Source organism: Parasteatoda tepidariorum, chromosome 12 (genome assembly GCF_982258835.1).
Source record: "Parasteatoda tepidariorum strain Cologne lab strain chromosome 12, Ptep-v5.0, whole genome shotgun sequence".
Lineage (NCBI taxonomy): Eukaryota > Metazoa > Arthropoda > Arachnida > Araneae > Theridiidae > Parasteatoda > Parasteatoda tepidariorum.
The window spans coordinates 61,180,877-61,204,603 of NC_141766.1; the positions used below are offsets into that span (position 1 = coordinate 61,180,877).

General features: G+C 28.3%; 1 long non-coding RNA gene across 2 annotated transcripts in view; it reads right to left on the reverse strand.

The window, feature by feature from the left end:
* Positions 1–23,727, reverse strand: part of LOC107457034 (uncharacterized) — a 74,942-nt gene that overhangs the window by 31,211 nt on the left and 20,004 nt on the right. For both annotated transcript variants that reach the window (XR_001585791.4, XR_015430865.1), the window contains exons 2-3: positions 2,152–2,239; positions 196–267 (exon numbers count right to left, since the gene is read on the reverse strand). This is a non-coding gene — a long non-coding RNA (uncharacterized LOC107457034). The remainder of the gene's footprint in view (positions 1–195; positions 268–2,151; positions 2,240–23,727) is intronic.

Consider the following 23,727-nt stretch of genomic DNA (forward strand, 5'->3'; position numbering starts at 1 on the left):
CCTTTTCATAGCTATCCCATACCGAAGACGTGCTTTGGCAAGTTTCCAATCATCGATTTTCAATTTCACTGGAATATTTTTCTTTGTCCCTCTCCTCATTCAAGACATATTTATATCTAATCAATAAAACCTTTTTTTTTACCTCACACTAAATGAGTTTTAACTAAAGCAAAATGTCGAAATAAAAATATATACTTCCATGTCTTATAAACACTTCTTTTCTTTATAGGGATTTAGTAGAAAAATGGCTGATGATTCACAAATTACCTGCAAAAGAAAAAAAAAATTTCAAAAGATTAAACTTATAATAAAATAAAATATCACTGAGTATATCAACAAAATTAGAATTTTACTGGAATATTTTCTTTCCCTATTTTTCTCATTCAATACATATTCAGGATCTCACAGATAAAAAAAAAATTCTGGTAAAATTGCCGGACTGTATGATAATGACATTCCTGGCAAAAAAAAAAACAAAACAATTCTGGTAAATGCAAACAAATTATATGGTACTCAAATCATTGACTTGGTAATTTTTCGGTTGATATGGTAACGGTAAATCGGAAATTCTGGTTTTCAAATTTATAGTCCTTACTATCACACATGATGCAAAAAATACCGAATAAGTGTTTTTCCTGGCATGCCCTAATGTATCACGATAAAATTACTAAATTTTAACACATTTACAAAATTTTATCACATATTATAAAAACGTGTTTCAGTGGTAATTTTACCAAAATCATTATGAAAGCGTTTCGGTGAAAATAATCCAGCTTTTTAGTGCTCCCATCAGGCCAGAAACGCAGAAAACATTACCATATACTGATAGTTTAGACCACACATTTTTCTCAGTGCATTTATTAAAATCTCTTTGATTTATTTTCTTTTTAAGATGTTTTTTACAATAAAGTACTGAAAACTGAAATAAATTGCTTTTCAGATCCATTGAAAGAAAAAGAATGAGAATTTGCAAGTGATCTGAAATAAAAATACGATTTACAAAATAAATTTTATGAAAAAACGAAATATATAGTATTTATAGCCAAATATGTCAATAAAATACATTTTAATTGTAAGATCTTTCTTTAACCTTTTACTAATACAATATGTATTTAAATATAATTATCAAAACTTTTTTACTTATTTTTGTAAATGTCTTTTTTACTATCAGCGTGTTTCAACTCAAATTATTTTAGTTAATTGGCGTGTCTTTACTAAAAATTCATAAATCACCAGTAAACAGAAATGGTGATGATGATTGATTTGACTGGTATAATTTAAAAAAAAAAATATTACACATTGTCAAATTATATTAAAAAATTAAATTCTATATAAATTCTGTGAATCGTTCTTATTTATTCTTTTTTATTGGATTCCATTGTTATTCATATTAGATAACTGCTAGATCTTTGCCTTATTTTAAAAACTATTATGTTTAAAGCTGAACATGTTTAGGATTTCAGTCTACCTTAGTCTACCTCCGTCTACCTTCATGATACCTTAGAGCATTTTGTAAAATCCATTTATTAAATTATATTTACGTTTAAGTTTCGTGGTAATAAACGTGTGGTATTACCTTGTAGTTAAATGCATGAACTGTAATTTTAGGAACCAGAACTTCCGGATAACATTATCATTTTAATGGAAATTTTACCAAAAGAATGTTTTAAATACCGTAAATGTTGATTTTATTAACCAAAATTATGTTATTTTTGTTACCAGAAATGTCCTTACTATACAGTATGGTAATTTTACTGGAATTTGATCTCCATGTATGATAAAATATCACAATTAGCGATAACTATTTCAACAAGATTTACTTCACCATGAAAGTTAATTGCCTTAATTATTTTAAAGCATTTTTCCCAATCAATACACTTAGAGAAGCAAATTTATGAAACAAATTGTCAAAACAATATATCTACTTTAATAATTTATCAACATTATTTTTTAGGCCTCTTTCATTCATTACTGTTCTTTTTTCAGACTACCCATTCAAAAATTTGTTGAAATAGAAATGATTTAAAATTTGTTATAAAATCGCTCATAGAGCCATTTTTTTTAATGAAGTTTTCTTTTTCCCCCCTACATAGCTTTTTACAGTAGATGCATTTAAAACCAAAACGAATTATCAAAATAAAATATACTTACATTTTTCCCACTCTCTGTTAGTTTTCCAATTGTTCATCACACGGATTGGGAATGCCTGGATAATAAGGATTAAACACTAGCAAGTAGCCTTAAATGAAAATTCAATTATATAAAACTTATAAATCATAATTTATAAAATAAAATAAAACTTATGAAAAAGCAAACTATGCTAATAAATATGTAGCATTTCAACAAATGTTAAAAAGTTAATGTATCATTACACTGCTATTTGAGTTAAATTAGGAGCTTTGGAAAGACGGACACTTAACTAAATGAACATTCAATTTCGAATAAATTTTAAGCAGTTACAGTAAGTATTAAAAAACACAAACACTAAAAATCAAAATGTAACTGTATTTAAACTCCAGAATTTCAAAATCTAAACTGAAATTATAAAATTTGAATTTTCAAATTGATACAAATTAAAAATATTGTTATGATGTTTGCTGCATTGGATCAAATAAGACAGTATATTATAAAGTTGTTGAAATTGAATACAGCACATTTTTAAATGACCAGTTTTAACGAAAATTCTATTTTTTCTGAAATTATTTCCAGGTAAAAGACTTCAAGACAAAAATACGTCGCAAGGTTATATTTCCCCATTTCCAGAACACATCAGTATTTCTTGAAAAAAAAAAATTATGCAAATAATAATATTTTAACATTTTATTATGATACTAAATTTAACTTTAATGCTGAAATATTCTATTGTATTAAACCTCCAATAGCCAGTTATCACAGAAAAATAACGGTATTATCAAGTATAAGATGTTCTGCAAACATTTTTATGAATTGTACAATGTGTAATTCTTAAAATGAGAAAAAAAAAAGCCTCATGTAGCAATTTGTCTTAATGACTCAAGGCACAATAACACATTGCCAAAATGTCATTTGTTTATAATTGCACATCATCATGAAGTTCTTTTTTTTTTATAATGATTCGTATCATTTTGTCATAAAACCTATGCATAAACTATTTCAAACTCAATTTCATTAAACTGAATATTAAAAATAATTAAATTTATTATGGGTCCTCTTCAAAGTTAATTTGTTTTAATTACTTAACCTTATTCGAAACTCTTTTCTGTCTTAATTTATTATAGTGACACGTGATACAATGCAGGTTTACATAAATTACCAAAAAATAGTTTATAAATGATAACTCAATCAAATAAAATAAACTTATTAACGACCTTATGATGAGAAGATAGAAGTTATTTTGATGATTTTGGAAGTAACTTCTAACTGAAAAATATTAATTTAAATAGCTTATTTCAGCTGTATACTTATTGTGTTTCCCGAAAGATTTTATTTACGTATTTGAAGTAGTCTCAAAATTTATGATTTAATATATTATTCTTAATATAAAATGATATTGACATGGTTACATAAAACTTATTTAAAAAATATACAAACGTGTAAATAAAAATTTGAAATGAATTCAATTTTCTGCTGCGAGAGATTTTTTAACAGATTGATACCTTTGTAACACCGATTTCAAATCTGCAATCGGTTTCGCTCTCCAAGTTACAATTTTTTTAAAAGACATTTAGACGAAATGTGTAAGCTTAAAACGTTACATATAACAGGGGGTCACATAAATGTTGCGAAAAGTTTCTTGGGGAGTTAAGGTATATCATCAGGATTAAAACTGCATAAAACCACATGCCCCGAAATGTCGTCACATGCCGCTAGCAGTTCTTCCATGCCCAACATTTTCGGGCAAGGATTCCTTTGAAATTTTAATCCTCATGATGAGCCTTACCTATACTTACCTATACCTATTTTCGAAATATTTACCTAACCCCCTGTTTCATATAACGTTTTCAAACTTATACATTTCGACAAAAAAAATAGATTAAAAATGTCATTAAAAAATCTGTAATTGTAAGAACAAAATTAATTTCCGATTTAAAATCCCTCCACCCGAATTAGGCAAGATCAAGTATTTATATAAATGCAACAAAAAATTTGTTCTGAAGTGTTTTTTTGCATTACCATCGAAAAAACATTAACCAAAACAGGGTAATGTTAAAAATTATGTAACTTTTAAACAGTTTATTTTTCTAAAAATTTTATTCAAATTTACCTTGCAAGTTTTTCTATAGAAACATCTAAAAGTTGTAGATTAAGTGCCATTTACAAATATATGATTATTTTATACAATAATTAAAGTTCATAATATTACATGCTGAACAACTAACACAAAACATAATTGTTTTTATTATGCGTTGGGCAAAGAAGTTTCTTTCACCAAGTATAGTAAATTTCACAGCTGTTCTTACAATAAATGTAGTATCCCATTTACAGTGTTTATTAAAAGAAAGTGCTTTAAAATAACATTCTTACGTTGCGTGGAAAAATACATCTATGACTGAAAATGCTTAAATGATTTTGGAATAACCATGAAAAGTGCAGAAATGAACCTATATCGATGCATTCAATTTGAATTAACTTAAATTATCACAAAGCTATTAAGAGGGATCAACCATACATTAAGTTCTGTAATACAACACTTTTAGATTGTGGTAAAATAACCGGCAGCAATCCAATTTACCATAAAGTTTACGGTAAAGAATTTTTTTTTACCTTTACGGTTTTGAAACCGTTTGCAACTAGTATGGTTTAAAAAAAAAACCTGAATACAAAACTGTACAAGTTTTTAACCCTTTACAACTAGCATGATTTTAAAACTGTAAACATGAATTTTAACTAGACATTGGAGCTAAACCATCTGTTAGGTAATGTGCATTGGAGTTAGATTGAGGTTGAGTTGTGTTTTATCAAATGAACCGTGTTTTATCGACTGAATCAATTAAATAAACTGTTATTTAACCATTTTTTCTCAAAATTTTTTTAACGGTGTAGTGAACTAAGTAAAAAATATTTATTTTTCAGGAAAAATAAATATTACTACATACGAATTCATGAAACTCTACAAAGGTTTTTCTTATGACATGCATTTTGCACGGAGAAAAAAATTGTAAAATCACAGCACTGTATCGTAAAAATATTTCTAGTAGAAAAAAAAAACAACAACTTAATTCTGGTAATAAAACCAAAATATACAGTATTGAAACCGTTCATTAGGTAACGGGTTACCAGGAATTGCTTTTCCAAATAATGGTTTTATTACATGACATTTAGTAGAAATACAAAACTAAAAAGTGCACTTTGACCGAATGAATGATTTTTAATGTCATTCATTTTCTAAGTTATTTCGATAAAATTACCAAATTTTAACGCATTTAATAAAAAAACATTTTATTGTTAATTTTACCAAAATTATTTCTAAAGTGTTTCGGTAGAGATTACCGTGCTTTTTGGTGTTCCCATAGAGTCAGAAACAAGGTACATTTTACCACATTCTGGTTGTTTACCGTAATGTTTTCCAGTATTTTCTATAGTGTATTACATACCTCCTGGATTCAGATTAAAAACATCTTATAAATAGTTAAGTTAATTAGACGGATTAATTCCTGTTATTACTTAATCATTTAAATTTAGTATTAGCAATAGAATACATTTTAAATTAATTATTCGTATTGTAAAAGCGTTACTACTTCATTAATATGCGATTTGTATTCATATTCCTTATATTTTTGTTTTAAAACATATTTTGAATAGTTTAGTTAATTAGTAAGAGTATGCTATGTTGCATTAGTAAGTATGTTGCTTTAGTAAGTATGTTGCTTTGTCATATAATTTTGATAGTAGCAGTAAAATAACATTTAAATTAAATAACATCGTAACACTGTAACAAATTTCGTCAATAGGAAATATCGTGAGTTTTTAAAGACTACAATTTAAAAAATTCCAGACCAAATTACTGTATGAAGTACACTTTGGTTCCATTATTCGAAAAATTTATCTTATCGTAAAATCCATTTTTATCGTGAAATATTATACCTTCAAAAATTACAACATTACAATTGGAAATGACGCGATTTTTTTCAATATTATATCGGCATTTAAAAAAATTTCGGATCAATTTACTGTATAACGTATCGGACTTCGTAAGCATCAACCGTAAAATCCATTTTTCACAAAAAATATTATATCGTAATTTTTACAGTAATATTTATGTAAGTATAATCATTCAATGATTTTACGATAATTACTACTGTAAAAATTACGGTATATTAGAATTTTTCTTCCGTGAGATGTTTCGGTAAAAATGGATCTTACGATAAAAAGTACCGACACCTTGAGGGCTAGTACTTTTTACCATAATTTGGCCCTTAATTTTCACAATGAGTATGCCTTAAATTTTTTTTTTCAATTTTATAATTTTTTTTTTGTAAATAACAGCGAAGCCAGCAAAACATATTAATTTATGATGTTGGCTTTGTCATTTGATTTCAATAATAAAATTGGAATAAACTCTAAATTAACTTTTTGCATTCTAGAAACGTTCCCAAAATTCACCAATAGGATAACGTTTAAACAGGAAACTAACCATCTAAAATAACCAACTCGGTTTTTGAGTATAATTTATTACAATAATTGGACCTGAAGTTCGTGGAAGTTTGAATGAGGTTCGAGTGATTCATCTATGGAGGAGTAAAGCGATTACAGATTGCTTAGTGAATGTTCCAAGAGAATAATAAAATTGAGGACAAATAGCCTTTAATAATCTTTGGTTTTTCTTCTGAAATGGCCAGGCAACACTGAGCATTTCAAAGGAACATTTATTCTGCGCACTTACTTTAAGCACCCAATTCTGAAGTTACTGGTTTTCCCACATTTCTCCGGGCTTTAATAGTGAACATTATTTATAGTGTCTATTTGAATCATTCTTCGGTGAAAATGGTAATGAGAATGATGCTCTGAGTTTAAATTGAAGATTATATTTTTATTGATTGATCATTTATCGTAATGTATCGATGATGCACTGAATACTTTATACCGTGATTTGATCTAGAATTTTTTACAGTGCACTCTTAAGTAACTTAAAATCGAATCTATTTTTTTAAAACTATACATGCCATTTCACGGTAAACAATTTTTTGGGCTTTAGAGTGGACAAATTAATTAATTAATTAATTAAAAAATATTAAGCATTTTTAATAATAACCAACATGACGAAATTTTCAACCTTTATAAAAATCATTACTATCAATAAATGATCCTCATTTTTCAACAATTCTTATGTGCTCAGCCTTGAAATAAGTTTTTAGATATCAGGAGCAATTTTCATTTTAACATTAATTAACATTAGAGTATTTTTCATGATCGATTTTAAAAACTTAACCTAACAGTCATAAATCAGTGTTAGTCTTCTAAAAGCAGCGGTAAATTTAAAATATTTATGCAATTTAAGTTTGAGTTACTATTAGAAACCCTATCATCAAATTTTGTGTTCTTGTCCAAAATGTCACACAATTTGGACATTTATTTAATTCCATAGAAACTCAAGTATGAGAAAAAGCTATAAAGTAATCAATAGTAACATCTACGGTTAAGCGCCTCTGATGCACAATCGGCACATTCTCTTTGATCGTAGTTTTGTCAACGAGGTGATAAACATCAAACCCCGGTTCTCTAGCTGATATAGTTGGGATACATAGCCTAGAGCCTACATTTCCAATCCCGTCAAAGTCCACTTTGTTTCTTGACAAACGCCTTGAGCCGGCCTTTTGCAATAACCGAAGACGAGAGAGATATCCAAGCAGGAATCGTCATTACACTCCTGCTATTCCATTATCTCTGCAACATTACCCTCGCTCCCAGAAATGAAAATCCAACGACCCAAAATACGTAAAATCATAGAATGCTGAAAGTGACAGCTGATGATGGTTTATAAGGATGGTTTTCATAACGTTCATTTGGATTCCTCATTCTGGGCCATTAATCGTGCATGCGCTATAACTTTTCTATCTGTTATGGTTTACTTCTACATTTATTTTAGAAGAATAAAAATTTATTTTTTTAATGGCGAAACATAATTAAGCAGCAAGTGAGAGTGAAATGAACTAACAATTTTTATATTCCAAAAAGTTATGGCTTCCCTCAATACTGGGGATGTTATGCCACGGGCAAAACTTTTCATCGCAAATTCTCTTTCACTTTCACTCGTAATTTAAAAGTATGGAAAAGTGAGTTCAGGTAAATCTAAAGTAAGTTTAAAGAACTGAGAAGAAATTTCCAAAAGAAAGTTTAAAGAAATTTCCAAATATCAAAATAAAAATAAATTATCAGAGGATAACTCATGATTACACAATGGGGGAGTTATCTTTCAAAAATTTATTTTCATATTGATTTTTTGACATTTCCTGACATTTGAAACCGAAATTTTGATAAAATGTTTCTCTTGTGGAGTAGTGCCCTCGCAACTCATTTGTGTCTGGCATTAAAAAAGAAAAAAAAGCAAAGGAAGAACAAGTGGTAGCACAAATATTTTTCTATCCGAATTTATCTAAACCATACACTTCTGTCTACTATAACATAATTGAAACATATATATTTTTAATTGGACATAAAGTTAATGAACGGGGGTATTTTAAAGTTAATGAAATAAATAACAGAGTAAATATCCACTTAGTACAAACAAACATATACTACCACTTTTTATTTAGATCGTTGTTTTAGGTTTATCATTTTTCACAAGTTTTTTTTCGGATTTCAAACGGGTTTACTAGTGATCTGATCAGATGACTTTTAAAAAAGGGCATGTAGGTTTTCAGTTATTTGAGGTGGATGCTTTAGTGAGAGAAGTTAGCAAATAAGCGATGCAATGTTGACAGGGAACAGGATACGTAAGAAAATATGAACATAAAAAAGCCATTGCTGGTGAACTTTATTAGTTATAAGTAATCGCTTCAGATGTAAGCTTCCCTCCAAAAAAAATACTTTTGATCTAAAATATAACATTAATAACACTGTCAAGAGATCTCTTTCACAATTTTCGAATCTAATAATTTACAGCATTAGAGACTTCAACAAGTGATAGCATTTCAAAAACTGGACCGAACAGAAGCTCGAGAGTTTAGTACGATAAGGTGCAACAGATGCTAAAGATTATGAAACAAAATGTACTAACTTTAAAAGAACTTAATGTATTTAAAAAAACAGGATAGGAAATATTATTAACTTTAAATTATCACTGATAAATATATCATTTGTAAATAATCAATCCAGCTGTAAAGCCTAAAAGAAATGTAATTAAAATATAACAATTTCGAAAAATATCAGAATCGACTTTTCTATCAGGACGACTCTTTATTCATGATCACAACTGCACCATACAAAAACTCGAGTGTTTATCGTTATATGATGCATCAGAAAACGGGTGATAGAACAGGTGTCAACATTCAAAGAATAAATATATAACATACTTTATAACAGCATATCAATGAATTTTAAACTTTAATTATATTTCATCATTCATAATAACAGTGGAAAAACAAAACATTTATTCTATAGTTGAACTTTCCAAATTTTGGTAAGGGGATTTCAAATCTGAAACTAAATTAAAGGAAAAGTGACATTTTCAGTACATTTTTTGTCGAATTGTAGAAGTTGAAAAGCGTTATATATAACAGGGATCACGTAAATTTTTTTCGGGGCACTATCAGGATTAAAATTGAGTAGGAAACCTTTAATTATGTTTTACGCCTCTAGGGACGCTTCCCTATTATGACCTGCTTAGAAGTACACGAAGAAATAATTCATATTAGAAAAGCGCTCCCAGTGGTGTATAAAGACATTTCCATGCATTTTTAATCCTGATGATGTGCCCAAATTCCCCTACGTGTTTGTCGCAACATTTATGCGACTCTCTGTTATATATCAAGTTTTGAAACTTTCGACAAAAAAATAGACTAAAAATGTCATTTAAAAAAACTGGCTTAAAGGGAGAGAAATCGATTGCAAATTTGAAATCAGCAACGCAAAAATATCAAGAATCAGTAAGAAAAGTATTATGCAACAAAAAAAAAAAAAAAGAAAAAAAATTCCCCAGTGTAGTCAGCCTAGCAGTAAATGTAAAGTGAAATTAATTTTAAGTAATTAAAATGAAACATTATCATCTATTCAAAGAACTTTTAAAATCTTTGAATTGAGCTACAGAATCAGCGATTTTTCATTGATGACCAATTCTAAAGCTCGAGGTTCCTAAATCGGAGCATTATCCAAACCCACCAAATCCTTAAATGATAAGGAATAAAGGAAAACTGCTTTATCGTTATTCACTTCTTGCACCCATCCCGAACGAAAAGACTTGGAATCATCAAAAATTCCCGCTCCTTTATTCGCAAATACAGTCATAAAGTATAAAAATCGGTATAGAAGTTTGCGTACGCTGTGATGCTGCATTTTCTTCCAACTGAATCAATTCAATTATGATGAGGATGGGGGAATTGAAAGCATCCTCGGGGAGATTGAGGATTCAAAGAAGTTAAAACTGCTATATTTGACAGCTATGTGAATAGGGCTTAAATTGAAATTAAAACGACCGAAGTATGACATATAATTATTTATAGACTTAAAGTTAAAAACGTTTAGAAATCGTGAATCATATTGAGACGAGGAAATTATTTTTAAATGCTTTCTTTTTTACATATTAAGTCGAGGTTCAACCTATAACTAAGAGCGTAAATAGACTTTTGTACATAAATTCTCTTGCTATAAGACAAATAAAGCAATTTTGCTACTAATTTCAATTTATAAATCTAATTTTAGAACTTTATTAAGATTATTACTTTCTATATTGCTATCACTCGAAAAAATTAAATATAATTTTAGTTTATGAAATCAAAAATAAAATGGTCGACTTTATAATTATGAAGAAAAAAACAAAAGTGGGAGAAATAGTCAAGAAGGATCCCAGGTGCTCAATTTCTTATAAATAAAGAAGAAGAATGTCAAGAATGATATTGATTTCACCGTTGGTAGCTTAATTTAAGTTTCATAGAAAAGCAATGAAATTTCGTAAAATATAAAAGAGAATTGTTAATCTCAAAAATTTCATAAATCGATTCTGAAACACCATATTATACTTTTTATGCTGAAATCACCATAAAGTATTCGATGGCATAACTTAAATTTCATTGGAAAAATGAGATAATTTCAAAAAATATAAACGAATATATTTAGTTTGAATCCTTCAACAATGATTAATATATTTCCTCTTAAAGATTTAACAAATTGATTCTGAAGCACTTTATTTTCACGTTTATGTTGATATTTCAGTAAAGTATTCGAGGGTATAACTTAAATTTCATAGAAAAATAAGATATTTTCATAAATTATAAGCGATTATATTTAGACCAAAAGATGCAACAATAATTAGCATATTTAATCTGAAATATTTAACAAATCAATCCTTTATCCACCATATTATTACTTTTTATGTTGATATCACAGTAGAGGAATATTTGATAGCATAAATTTATCGAAAAATTAAATAGTTTCGTAAAATACTAGAAAATGTATTCAATTTCGAAGATTATACAAATCGATTCTGAAACACCATATTATTACTTTTCATGTTGATATCCCCGTTTGAGGGCATAACTTAAATTTCATCGAAAAATAAGATAATTTAAAAAATAATATTAGCGAATATGTTTAGTTCAAAAATTTCAACAATAATTGATGTATTTAATCTTGAATATTTAGCAAATTACACCATATTATTACTTTTTATGATGATATCACTATAAATTATTGGAGGGCATAACTTTAATTTCTGAGAAAATAAGAAATAAAATATAAGGGAATATATTTAGTGGGAAAGATTGCTATTCCCAGAGACAAGAGAAACATTTCTGCAAATAGTAGATATTCCCCAGAGACAACCCCTACCGTTTATGACACGTTCTGATTAAAAATGCTCGGCAGTTAGCTCCGTTATTAGAATTCTGCCCGATATAGGATGTTATTTTGGTGCAGGTTTAGGATATTAACATTAGTTTTGATACCGCTTTTTTCCACCTACAGGATGAAGTGCTTGTTCGAGTAATTTAGATTACGAACGCCAGCAATGCCCTTTTCTAGCGCCATCGTAATCCCGTAATTTTAACCGGTAAGCGCAGGAAGTGTTACTTTCTTTTTACAGCTCTGAACATTTCATTCATAAAGAGAGTGGTAACTACAATTTTCGGGAAAAGGTACGGAAGTTTATAGTTGTGGAGGCTTTTGAATCTCATTTTTTACCTTTTACTCGTCAGTGGTTTAATTATACTGGAAGATGCTTTCTTAGAATATTTTGTTCGCCACTGAAAGCTTTCATTTTTGGGTGAGGGGAATTAATGAGGCTGCTTCCCAAAGAGCCACAATCATATGCATATAATATTTATATATTTTTTTTCTTTTTTAGCTTAATTGCTTTTCAAAAATTCACAATATTGTTTAACGAGATCGCTAACATTATTAAACAAATCGATTTAGAAATAAAATTTAACTCTCAATTTCTAATCATATTAACTTTATTTTCAATAAAAATCCAAAGACTATGTCTGGTTTCAAAAAGTAATTGATTATATTCCAATAAGTTTTGGGTTATTTTTTTCGGATTATTTTTTTAATTCACTAATGCATGTATTATTGTGATATTTTATCAGCCATAGTAGAAGAATATTTTTAATTATTTAGTTACTTATTTTACACTAAAGTTATTTAGACTCTAGTTATTTAACAAGTTCAGTAACATTAATTGTATCAAATTCACAACTTTGTGAAGGACTTGAATGAAATTATAAATTCACACTTTATTATTGTTATCATTTAGTCAGATGTTAAGTACTATAAGTGATAAGAAATTTATACATTCCAATTCCATTGAAGTGAGTAATTATACAGTCGAAGAATATTTTGAATAATTTAATTACTTATTTTAAACTAAATAAACAGTTTTTTGAAGATAAAAAATGCATAAGAGCAATGCATAAATGCAAAATTAATTGAATATTAATGATAAAACTTTGACACAAAAGTAATCTCATGTTAGTGTTTTTTTTACAATAGTTTGACATATTACATATATAATTACAAATTACAAGTATGTTTCAATAATTTTGATTTTTTTTATAGATTTTTTTAAATTCAGATATATATATTTTAGTATCCATAACAGGAGAATATTTTGAATAATTTCAATATTTATTTTACAACAAAAAAGCTTTTATAAAAAAATTATAATCGTTTCTAGTTATAAAATATTATATTTTATTAATTAAATATAATTAAATGTTAATGATAGAACTTTGAAACTCAGGTTTACATCTTTTTACAATAGTTTTTAGCAATAAAATATTTTATTTTCATTAGTAGAGCACAGTTGTTTTTAACAAGTGTTTATTTTTCCTGTTAAACCACTACATTTTTAAGGGTATTTTTTGGTACAAACCACATTAGCTACAAAAAAGTACTGTGATTTGATTTTATATTCATACTTTTAGTTTCATACCTATTCATACTGTTTTTTAAACATTAATATTTATTACACTAATATTATAATCAAACGCTATTGTAGTAGACAAAGCCAGCGTATTTGTACAAAATTAATACTAAAACTGGAAAAAGGAACCTCCTTTTAAAAAGGGCAACTTTTTTGAATGAAAAAAAAAGAAGCTCGGCACAGATGATATAACGAAAATAAAAATGAATGTCTCAGTCCAATCCAACGCCATATGATCGTAGTCCTTATGGCTATTGCTAAAACTAAAATGTTTGATCTAAAATGTTGAAGCTCAGAAGGGAATACGTTCATGTACCTAAAAAAATTTACTATTTTCATTAAAATTAGCCTGAGGTGTAAACAATTAACGTGTGATAATCTATGCTTTTACATTTCCCTTGAATTTATAGTCATAGCTGAAATATAATCCACATAAAATTTAAAATATTACAGTTATATTAACTGTGTTCCATTAATAAGATTTTCACGACTTTACTTTTTGAATTTATAAATGTTCTTTTTATTTCAGATTTAAAATTTATTTTTACTCTGGTTCAGTTAAAAATAAATTTTAAAACTATAACTTTAAAGTTCCTTATTATATTCTACTACATTTACGAACTAATTATTTTTCACTATTATTATTCTCACTTATTATTTTATATGACTCTTTTGCTGCCACTTTGGAGAACTGTCTTTATTACCATTTGGAGCAGCGATTGATAATCATAAAGTTAAGATGATCCTTCTTAGCTGGCATCGCTGTTTACATACTAGAAAAACAGCTTCACATCGTTATAAGAGTGAAACAGTTTTTGCTATTTGCTAGATTTTTGATAAAAACTTCATAAAGAACAAACAGAAAATAAAGGCAGCATTCATCTACGCCTCTTGATAAAGCCAACAAGCCATTTTAGAATGAAATAAAGCTCTCATCTGTTACCGATTTCATCACTAAGAGAAAATTTTATTACAAAATGGAGGAAAGCGGACATTGCTTAGTTGCTTCTTCCCAACTTTACAAGATCACTCAACGCTCGTTTTAAGTTCCTGCTAAAATTCTCGTTACTGACCATTTCGTAGATTACATGCTGCAATAAAACGCCTGGAGATAACGATATATATGGGAACTATATTTGGTTTCTTGATGTCGCCAACAAACCTCTAAAGGGACACCCATGTTGAGCATTTTCACATTAACTTCATTCGGTGCTAGGATATAACCTCAATTCACCTTTGTGGTGGCAATGCGTTAGAAAAGGGCATTTCTGTAGATTATCTTACAATTTAGAAAGCACTTTGCAATTAGTAATATTGCGTACGCAGAATTCAGTGCAAGATTTCATTTTTAAAACTCCTTAGATTTACCGCGTGAGTCAACGAGAAAAAAATTATCGCTAGATAATATCTGATATGCACGCTTTATAGACCTTGATGGGCTGATAAATGGCTTATGCTGAAGGATTCATTTATAGCTTCTTATCAATAAATCGCTTTTATTAATTCCAGTTGCTTATTCTAGAAGCGACGATGATTAAAATGAGACTTAGTGATGAGTATTTTATTTGTTTGATACGAGATAACGATGCATTTCTCTATTTTTATAACGATTGAAATGTTCTTGTTTGTTTTTATGTATCATAATTTTATTTAAAATTAAGCTTTTTTAAGTATATTTCGTTTCATTTCCTTCTCTTTATATTTCAAAAAATTTTACGTTATGCAGAGCTGATAATGTTAAAATAGACTATAAGTATGAAACGTATCTAAAAAAACTGAAAAACGAGAATTTTTATTTTTTATTTTTATAAAAATTATTAAAGTGAAAGCTTGTCATCGTTAATAATAAAACTTATGCACAAAAAGAATCAATTTATTCCATTATTTATTGATATCTTATTATCAGTTAATTTTAAATCTTTCGATAACAGTGATTTTAAAACGAACGAAAAAAATTTTGGTAAAATTACCGTACTGTATGTATGGCAATGGCATTACTGGTAAAAACACCATAATTCTGGTTAATAAATCCAAAATATACGGTATTTAATCTATTCATTTAGTAATTTTTCGTTCACATGGTAATGGTTTACCAGAAATTTTGGTTTTTAAAATTAGAGTAAAACATACTTAGTAAAAATAAGGAAGAAAATGAGAAGTAAATTTGACTGAATAATTTTATTAATTTTACCAAAGCCATCGCAATCAGATATCGGTAAAAATTTCCGAGTTTTTCGGGGCTACCATAGAGACAGAATAACGAAAATTCTTTTCATATTCTATTAGTTTAGCCTTTACTTTTTTCTCAGTATACTATTAGCTATATTTCGCTATACCAAAAATTTGAAATTAAACGTAATTTTTTTACCAAGTGCAAAACTGAAAGCTCTCTTGTTTTTGCACATAATTATCTTTTAATTTTGTAATGGAATAATTACTAACGCTAGCAGAATTTTTATAACACAAATCTTTCTTGATATAAAAGTTTAAACGCAAACTTAGATGTGCTATTTTGTGTCATAAAATATTTAAATTTGCAATTCCTGAATAAAAGATAACTCTTATAAGGATATTTTTAGTATGGAATCACTTTCAGCAAATTCTCTAAATGAATTCTGCTATTGCGTGTAGAAAAAAGTAACAAAATAAAACAGACTCAGCTATGGTATATCATTTTTGGTGCCAAGAAGTCGGTTTTCAAGCTCCATTTAAACTTGACCTGCCAACAATACTAGAATGAACTCTTATTTAATGAACTGACTGTCAATTACTACTACGCCCCTCGTTACTTTCTACAAAAGCCTATTGGCGAGTGACGTCCAATAAACTGTCCCCAGGAAAGAATGTTTTTCAAGGGCCAGCTGCAGGGGTCTTAGGGGATAACAAAGCAGCACAAAAAAGGTAGGTTCAACAGCATGGAGATATCTTTATAAAACAGGCTATCAGAAACGGTCGACAAAAACAGGGGATAAAAATATAAAAAACGGGTTTTTAAGAACTTGTTGAGAGTTTTGTAAACATCTCTGTTGTGCTTTTTTCCTGTTACCTAGGCCGAGATTAATTCATGTCAGCCTTTTTTCGAAAAAAATAATAATAATAATAGCTTTTTAAATTTAGTTATAACCAGTATAACAACCATTTTTTACCCACATTCAACAATGTCCTATTTCCTTTTTTTTCTCAGTTATTTCTCTACTGAAAAATAAAAGCAATTTTTTTCTACACTTTAAAAGCAGAACATAGCTGCCAATTTTTAGGATCGTCGAGGAAAATATCTTACTGGTGCAGCATTTATTTTTTGATATATAAATCTTGCACTGCCAAAAAGGTTTTTGTTAAAAACACAATAATTTTATAACTTTACTACAGAACATTTATGTTCTCTTAAACTACAGAAATTTACTGTTAAACTACATCGTAATCTACCAAAAGAGACATTTTTCTGTAAACAAATAAAACTAGTAACCATTGATACATATTGTATTTGTTGGGTACGGTTTTTTTAGTTTCGAATTTGAAAAACTATGGTATCAAAGCGGCAATAAGTAATTTGATACATTTAAACAGATGCCAACCGGCTCTATGGTGGTCAAAGAGTTGACCCTCATATCAAGAAAGTCCCGGATTCCAATCTCGCTTCGGTGCGTCTGATGGAGAAAAAAAATAAAAAATTCTCTGACTATTCAAATGTGATGGAAAATCATGGAAAATCACATAAAAATATAAAATTTTAAAAAACTAATAAAAATTTTTGAAAACTGCTTCACTATGTCAATTAGAGGGTATACCACACCAACATGCATGTTAAATTTTTTTGCCGTACCCTTAGGACAGACGTAAAATATCTGAATAATTGTTACATGTAATTTCTGTCACCGTGTTTTTTCCGTAGCATACGTTTAATCTTTGTATTTTAAATTTTCCGTAAAATAATAAATGATTTTATAATAAAGTAAATAATTATTTTCTACACGTTGGTTTCTTAAATTAAGCAGAAATTATCTATCACGAAAATGAATAATTCGAAATATTTATGAGAGATTCGTTAGTTCGGTAGCTATGGTATTAGGCTTTGGAGAAGTAGCTTAATTTTTAGAGAATTCTTACGAATTTAATTATTGTTTGACTAATATTTTGTAAAATCTTTTCAAACGACCCCACAAGTTAGAAGTTGAGCCTTAATTACTGCCTCCTTAAATCGAGGTGACAATTTATATCCGAAAAATCTAAAATGGAAACGAGTTAATTAAATATAAAAAAGGGTAAATTGCTTCAATATACATGGCTAGTAAGTGCAAAATGATAATATGAAATAAATAAATAAAAATAACTGCGTCTATTCTAGATTTTAAATGCACTGAACTGTAATTTTCTAATTTTTAGCAAATATGTTTTTAGGAAAAGTTGAATTTAAGATGATAAGCAAAAACTGTTTAATTTTTAACTTTTCAACTTTATAAAATTATATTTACAACATTACATAATTTGTATAATTTTTTGTTCTTAATTTTAAAGTTACTTTTGATAGACTTTGAAATCTACATCATAAAATACTTAGGTTGAATTATTTACTGATTTGATTGCTCGTCTTTGATTTATTCAAACACAAAATAAATAAATAAACAACTCAATCTAGAAGGTTCATGGTTCTAATAATTGTTACAGAAATCAACGTTATCGTTGAAGCATTCCAAAAAGGCATATAAGTTGCCAATTGCACTCTCAGAAATAAAATTCTCCTTTTTGACGATTCTGTAATCCTAGAGCTGTATTTCATTAATTTTGAGAATTGTTCCGTCACGAAATCACGTGACTAGAAAGAAGACTATGAGAAATACTAGACGATCAAAAATAAAGTGACGGAGCGAGCCGACCGACTTGTATAATGCTCAAAGAGTTGGCGTCGAGACTGGAAAATCACGGGCTCAAAACCCGCTTCTGACGTGGGTGTAGTTTATTTCTCAATTCTACCTGTCCTTCTTGTGTTGTTTATTGATCAACCTATATGGTGCCCACGAAAAATTGATTATTAGAAATATCTTCGACTCTCTTCGATTAGAATCTCTTCCTGTATTCTTAGCTATTTTGTTTTTTTGAAAGAAAAAAAAATAGAATGATGAAATCTGATTCCTCGAAAAGTGATGACAGTTATTTCGTCACTTTGACGAAAGTTTTGCTCATAGCATATACCAAGAAACGGTTTCGTCAAAAGCGAAGAAAGTTTCGAGAAATTTGAATATCCATTTTTTACAGTGTATGATAAGTTGAAAATGCATTTCTTCTCTAAAAGCAAAACAAGTATTTATTTTCAATATCAATTATTTCTATACATCTTTTTCCATACTTTTTAAACCGAATTTTTTTTTATTTTAATCATAAAATATATCTTTTTTCGACGGATCGCTATTATTCAAAATTTAAATTATTCTTTTCTTTGCCACTTTTGACATTTATCATATTTTGAAGCAAAGGATTTAACCAATAAGAAGAGGGGAATGCGTAACGCTCTTCCTTATTTCCTAAAGTACGGAAGAGAACCCTTTTAAATGAAAGTGCCTTCAAGTTCCGGATCAGCTCACCTTCCCAAATCTCACTGAAGGGACAGTATCGATTACTTCTTCATGATTTAAAGATACCCTCGAATACGGGATTAGAAAAGGATTTAAGTGTACCCACTAACGTCTGAGGGAAATTAAAAGTTGTTTGAAAAAGAGTCCATCTCCGGTTTTTCTTTATCTTCTAAATCACTTGGTTAAAAATGGATCATCACGATAATTTTTAATCCGAAGTAACGTCAATGGAGTAATTTGTTGAATGATTCAATACAGGTTAATTTAAAGAATATTTTTCAACAAAAAAAAATTGACACGCAATTAAGGAAGTAATCAGCTATTTCAGATATTTAAACAAAACTAAACAAAATAAAATCTATTAGTAAAAGATATTAGTAAAACCGGAAATTTTTTTCTCATTGAATAGCTATTCAAAAGATTATTTTGAAGTATATTAAGTAATAGCATAACTACTCATGCTTACATTTTTCTTGATCTTAAAATTATCCTCGCTGTTAAAACATAAATACAAGGAATAACTATAGTTCTAATTTCAAAACAATGTCAAAAAAGTAATAAAGTTTAAATAATATCATTATTTTCGTAGCTCGTACAAATTTCTTTCCGATTATTACTTAACTAAAAATTATCTTTTATATTTTACTTAATCCTTGTTAATGCACTATTAATAAAATTAATTGTGTAAGCTGCTAGTATATAGAACAAACTGCGAGTATATAGAACTCATAACATAAGTTCAAAATGTAGAAGCATGGAAAAAATTACGGAATAATGAAAAAAGAGATAAAGAAAATTATTTAAAAAAAAATAAATAAAAAAAAATCAATAAAAATCCGGGGGAAAAAGATAGAATCTCTGCATCAACTCACACTATTATATAAAATTTAATGAGAATTTCCAAAATCGAAATCTCAATTAAGGATATTTTTAAAATCATACTAATAATTCAAAAACAAATTTTTTAGCTTAAGAAAGGGTGATATTGAAAAGATTCTGAAAATCAAAAGCTTATATAGAATAAACCTTATTATGTTGAATAAATTCTAAAATCGGTTGATAATTTTTGTAATAATCCAAGAAAAACCTTCTTTAATATTGTTAATAATTTAAGTAGTTAGAGAAAATGGTACCAGGATTAGTTTGATAAGTATTAGACCCACATGTGATAGTTATAAATTTTATAGGAATTATATGAAATTTTGAACTGATAATTAAGTAAGGAAATTGTATATTGTTAATTTTAATTTTTAACCTCGTATATGAAGATAAGATTTTTTCATTGACATTATTATTATTTAAATTACTAAGCTTAAAATTTTTACTATTTTTTTAACTCCGTATTTAAATGTTCAACATCGAAAGTTTTATAGAAGATTGCACGGTTTTATTGAAGAACACGGTTCACCTGATTGTAAGGCGAACGCTCTATCCCCTCAGCCACCATGGTTTAATTGATAATATTGCATGATATTGAAAATAAAATCGATTTTTCGTAAAAGAAAAAAGTGTAGCATTGCCCTATCACTAACGTTGCAGATGACCTAACGCAACTCAGAAGAGAAAGAAAAAGCATCAAATTTATACCCTTTTTGAATTTTAAACAATGTGTGAATATTTAACAGAACAAATGCATTATCATTAAAATTTTTATGACTTCCTTGAAGAAATATCCAAATGAAAAATAATATCACTTCTTATTACAAGAACTGATATTTAGCAAAAAATACTCTTTTTGCTTAAACTAAGATCGGAGATAGTTAATTATATCTCCCATTAAAAAGATGCGATCGTTTTTTTATAGTTCCAATAAAAACCCTATCGTGAAATCTTATGTTAAGATTACTTGGAAGAAAATACTCATAAATTGAATGAAGAGAATTATTTTAATGATCATCTTCTAACATTTTAATGCCTATTGTCTTTGACTATAAAAAGGCTTTGTGCTTTGCTTTTGAGAGTTTAAAGCTGACACTTCTTACTGTGTCAATTGCATTATACTAAATTAATGGGATTCTCAAAATAGAAATACAGTCAATTGAAGAATAACTTAATGCCTATCTTATCACTTATGAAGACTTTCAATTATAGAAATCAATAATGAGTTTTGAATTAATGAGCATAAGCAATATCACTTTTTTATCGCTTTAGTAACAGATATTTTTGATGGAACAACTTTTAAGATGGATAATGCTGCTATTGTATCTGTAACTTAACTAGCCCGAATTTTTATTGTGGCCGTTAAGAATAACACCAAAAAGCACTTTTACGTTACGGTAATAATTTTTTATTACAGATCCTCCGTCTTTAGAAGCCTTTATCTGAAACTTAAATGGACTCTTCATTAAAAATTTCATCTTTAAGCCACTTAGTCCATTTGAATAATAACAATTAAACATCGATGGCGGATGTTCATTTTGAATGAGGTATTATGCTATATTTCTCTTCAATTCGTTAAATAATTTTTATGCTTTCCTTGATATGGACATTATTTTCAATGGCGAAATCTGGCAAGTATCAATCTCTTTTTCTTAAAAAAAATATTTTTTTGTGGTAAAGCTTGATGGTTCTAAGCTTTACGCAACACTAAAAAATAAAGCTATGTTCTAAGCTTTATGTTTGAGTGTTGAGCCATAATTTGGTGTATTATTAATAAAGCGTTGATTCAATCTTCTGGTCCATACTAAGCTGTAATAATCTGCAATAAAAAACTGAACTACAATGTTAGAAATTTCTAGAAAAAAATGGTTAAATAACAATTTATTTAATTGGTTTTTTACCATATTCAAGCAAAGCAGGCAAATTACTGTACATAAGATGGTATTCAAACTGTTACTTGTGAGAAAAACAGTTTATTCACTGCTTTCACCTATTACGGTTAAACCCCCAGAATTTTATCTCACCAACTAGTCCTACGTAATGAAGCTTCTTAGTTCCTTGAGGATGCGTACAGATTACAGCCGAAAGAGTTAGTCTGTCAGTTAGTCTGTTAGTCTGTCAGTCTGACAGAACGGGGGTTCGAGTTCTACGATTGACATCCATTCCCTACAACTCATGAAGAGTTTTAAGCATCCTGCACTCCATAATTTATGACTCTATGCATTTAGAATATGATACTTTCATTAACATCCTAAAGCTGCTAAACAATGACCAATAATACAGTTAAGATTCTTTTTTACGATTACCATGTTTTTTGTAAATGGTTAAAAAACCGTATAGTTTTGTATTCATGGTGTTATAACCATACTAGTTGCAAACGGTCAACAAACCGAAAAGATAAAAAATGCTCTTCACCGTAAACTTTACGGTTAATTGGTTATTTTACCATAATTTTAGAAGAAAATTCTTACAGTGTATAATAATCGTGTATCAAGTTTGAAAAATTATGATAATTTGGGTTCATTTAAATATTGCGGGGGATTTTATTTGATCAATATAAATGTACTAATGGAGAGAAGAGGTTGTTAATTTTCTTATTTTTGCTGACAAGGGGGAGAGGAGAAGGGGCATGAGGTAAAATTATCCTATTTTTAATATTTTCTTCAAAAGCAAGTTAAAAAAAAAGTATGCAAAAAAAAAAACGCTCTTGGAAAAATTTCAAATTTTGATCAAAAGGTAAATTTAGGGTAAAAAAACTTTGTAAACCAATTCTTCTAAAAGTTTCAGAAGTCAAAAGGTTTGAACGCAAAAAATTCATGCAGAATATTCTACTCACAATTTATAAAATGCATTACAAAGTAATTTTTGTTTTATGTAAAATTACATAATTTATTTGAATTTAATCTGAAAATTAGAGCACCACAGTAAAATTCTAAGCTAAAGGGAAGGGCGTTGCGACCTACTTACGTAAGCATGAGAGCGGTTTGGGATTTTCTTTTTTTCTTCCTAGAACGGGGAATTCAAAATTGCCAAAAAATATGCTTACCTAATATTTGAATGACGCCTATTATTCACTTTTGTAATATATTGAAGTAGAAGAAAAACTGAACCATAATGTGGATTAATTTAAATTATGGTTCAATGGGCCCTAAAATTAACAGTGAACTATTTATTACTGTAAAATACAAGAAAGAAATATAATATTTTTTAAAATCTTCATTAAATAAAGTGAAAAGAATGAAATAAGAAGAGAGCAATAAAATTAACTGCAGCATGATAACTAATATTAACAAACATATGTCATGAAAATACCAGGATGAATTTTATCTCACTCAATGCACCATAAAACTAAATTTATTCTGTGAAATTTCTAGAAACTCTAATTGAAAATTAACACTCTCAGAAAATAGGTTCAATGTCAAACCTTTCTATGAGGATTTCTAGTTTGGTTTCTGAAAACATAGTAAGGGAAGAGGGGAACCATATAAAAGTCCCTTGAACCATAATACGGAACAAAATTGTTGTGACCTCAAAAAAGTGTTTAATTGAGCCATTCAAGTTGAAACATAGTATTTTCTAGTTTGCAACTAGCGCTGAACAGACGACCATCTATGTCCAACTCTGTACCCTTCAAATTTTGAACCCCAGACTCCTCGATAATTCATAAGATCAAACTAGTCCTCGTGGAAAATTTTTTAATCGAACAAACCCTCATTTGCGTAG